Source organism: Morone saxatilis, unplaced genomic scaffold, assembly GCF_004916995.1.
Source record: "Morone saxatilis isolate NCDOM2014 unplaced genomic scaffold, NCSU_SB_2.0 Contig14, whole genome shotgun sequence".
NCBI lineage: Eukaryota > Metazoa > Chordata > Actinopteri > Moronidae > Morone > Morone saxatilis.
In genome coordinates, this window is record NW_023339696.1 from 3,843,820 (window position 1) to 3,847,195 (window position 3,376).

Sequence of the window (3,376 nt, forward strand, 5' to 3'; positions counted from 1 at the left end):
GATCCATGAGAACCTGTGAGACGAGAAAGCACAAGAACTCCAGAGAAGAAGTGAAGTTAGTAACATGCATTAATGGGACATGAATGAGTGCAGGAAGCATGAGAGAGGGAGAGAGGAGCTCAGTACATTACGGGAAATCCCCCGATAGTCTAGGCCTATAGCAGCATAGCAGTTTAACATCAGAAGAAGAGATAGGAAAAGGCAGGAAAAATATGTAAAATGTAAAAATTTTGGGAAAAGATGTGGGGAAATAGGATGTAAAGAAAAAATGTGGGGAAAGGAAAAGGTTAGGCAAAGATGTGGGGAAAGGAGAAGGTAGGGAAAAGATTTGGGGAAAGATGATGTAGGGAAAAGATGTGGGGAAAAGAAAAGGTAGGGAAAAGATTTGGGGAAAGTAGATGGTACGGAAAAGATGTGGGGAAAGGGGATATAGTGAGAATTACTTTTACTCTAAATTTTTTGCCTATTACATATATTTTGACAGTGGGAGGAAACCGGAGCAACCGGAGTAAACCCACACGGACATGGGGAGAATATTTAAACTCCACATAGAAAGGTCTGGCCTGAACCAGAACCTGACTGTGAGGCACCAGTGCTAACCACTAATGCCCCCATAGTGTCCTTAAAAGGGGTATAGAAGATGATTAACAGGAGATTGATACAAAGAGAGAGAAGAAGAGGTGCAGGAAAAAGATGTAGGGGAAAGCCGTGGGGAAAGGAGGCAATAGGAAAATATGTGGGGAAATAGGATGTAAAGAAAAAATGTGGGGAAAGGAGAAGGTAGGGAAAAGATTTGGGGAAAGGGGATGTTGGCAAAAGAAGTGGGGAAAGGAGAAGGTAGGGAAAAGATTTGGGGAAAGTAGATGGTAAGGAAATTATGTGGGGAAAGGAGGTTGGGGAAAGATGTAGAGAAAGGAGGAGGCAGGGAAAAAATATATTAAAAGTAGATGGTAAAGAAAAGATGTGGGGAAAGGGGATATAGCGAGAATTACTTTTACTCTAAATTTTTTGCCTATAACATATATTTGGACAGTGGGAGGAAACCGGAGCACCCGGAGTAAACCCACACGGACATGGGGAGAATATTTAAACTCCATACAGAAAGGTCTGGCCTGAACCAGAACCTGACTGTGAGGCACCAGTGCTAACCACTAATGCCCCCATGGTGTCCTTAAAAAGGGTATAGAAGATGATTCACAGGAGATTGATACAAAGAGAGAAGCCAACCTGCCACCCAGCTATTTCTTGGAAATAGCTGGGTGGCAGGTTGGCTTCAGCTGGACCTTACTGGCTTCTTGGTAGCTCAGCTCCAGCTTGTTGCGATCCAAGTATTGTTTCATGGACCGAGTTTGAGTAGTGCCGAATCTGGGCAATGATTCACCTGTATTTGCACAGTAGTTGGAAGCCTCTTTAGGAAGCGGGTTACGCCGTCCTGCTGCTACATCCTTTGAAGGGTCTTTAGATTTTAACACTTCTTTCATTGAAATAGCTGGGAGGCAGGTTGGCTTCAGCTGGACCTTACTGGTTTCTTGGTAGCTCAGCTCCAGCTTGTTGCGATCCAAGTATTGTTTCATGGACCGAGTTTGGGTAGTTCCGAATCTGGGCAAAGACTCCCCTGTATTTGCACAGTAGTTGGAAGCCTCTTTAGGAAGGGGGTTACGCCGTCTAGGTGCTACTTCCTTTGAAGTGTCTTTAGATTTTAACACTTCTTTCTTGGAAATAGCTGGGAGGCAGGTTGGCTTCAGCTGGACCTTATTGGTTTCTTGGTAGCTCAGTTCCAGCTTGTTGCGTTCCAAGTGTTGTTTCATGGACCGAGTTTGGGTAGTTCCAAATCTGGGCAAAGACTCCCCTGTATTTGCACAGTAGTTGGAAGCCTCTGTAGGAAGGGGGTTACATCGTCTAAGTGCTACTTCCTTTGTAGTGTCTTTAGATTTTAACACTTCTTTCTTGGAAATAGCTGGGAGGCAGGTTGGCTTCAGTTGGACCTTACTGGTTTCGTCGTAGCTCAGCTCCAGCTTGTTGCGTTCCAAATATTGTTTCATGGACCGACACTGAGTAGTGCCGAATCTGGGCAATGATTCACCTGTATCTTGTGAACGGTAGTTGGACCCCTTAGCACTAGCAGTGGAACTACACTTTGCTGAAAACACTTCCTTTGCAGCTAAAGCATCTTTGGATAGCTTGGCTGCACTAGAAAGTGGTGGTAGAGGGGCACTGTTCACTTCAGTCATGCTGAGTTGAAGCATGTTGCATTCCAGATTATTTTTCATAAAATGTGTCTGGTCAGTGGCAAAACTAGGCAATGGTTCACCAGTACTGTTACAGTAGTACGTTTTCCTTTTTCCTATTCCGTGTTCAGTTGCTGTCAATTCAAATGGCTTTATTGGCATGAAGTTACACTCTCCCTCTCTTGCTCCTCTTTGTCCTTGTTGTATAGTCTTGTGTTGGTGATGACATCATGACATTCCTTTGATGTCTTTGATCCTGTAAAGAATGCATCTTTTTTGTAGGCCCCGCCCCCTTGGTTACTGTTGCTATGTTCATGAAGCTTGTTATGATTTCAAAATTAGGGTGTTTTTAAAATTACATAGTCTACTACCTATTATTTATACTAATTACTAAATGTTAATAATTGAATTGAATATGTTGATGATTTCAACTGCACAGTACATTGAAAAAAAGAATCCTTTGGATTTACTTGATTTTAATGTGTACGGATATGCGTACAAATATATACAATTATTAAATGTGGAATGACTGGACAAATATTCCTTCTTTTTTCTTCAATGAATTTAGTATACATAATTATTTCACTCATTTCAGGTATTTAAATAATCAAGTTGAGTTAACTTATTTTTTTAAGCTATCTGCAACACAATGAATTAAGTAGATACGAAAGATTTTATCATTTCATGGATACTCGATTTTTAAATATAAAAACTTGATTTGTTAATCTAATATTATTTAATGTATTATGTAAATTAAAAAGCAATTTTATTTAATTTCCTTACTAACCCAGGTTAGGGATCCCTAAATGTAATTTGATTTGTTAAAGCCAATTCAGAATGGCATTGTAAGAATTGTCAGCTTTTTGTGGGTTGTGTGCAAATTACAAAAATCTAAAACCGAATCTTTATAATAGACTTATGCAAATCACATGCATCATTAAAGTATGTACTTTAGCATAGAACATACATAAGCTGTATCTATTAGTTAATACCTTAGTACTTCAAAATAGAAAGCCCAAATCACTTTAATGCAGTATCATTCAAAGCTGTGAACAAGTTTATCTGCACAAGTGCATTCCTCAGACAGCAAATACAATAATAACAGTTAATAAAAGTATTTATTTACTGTAAACCATGTCTCATTGTTT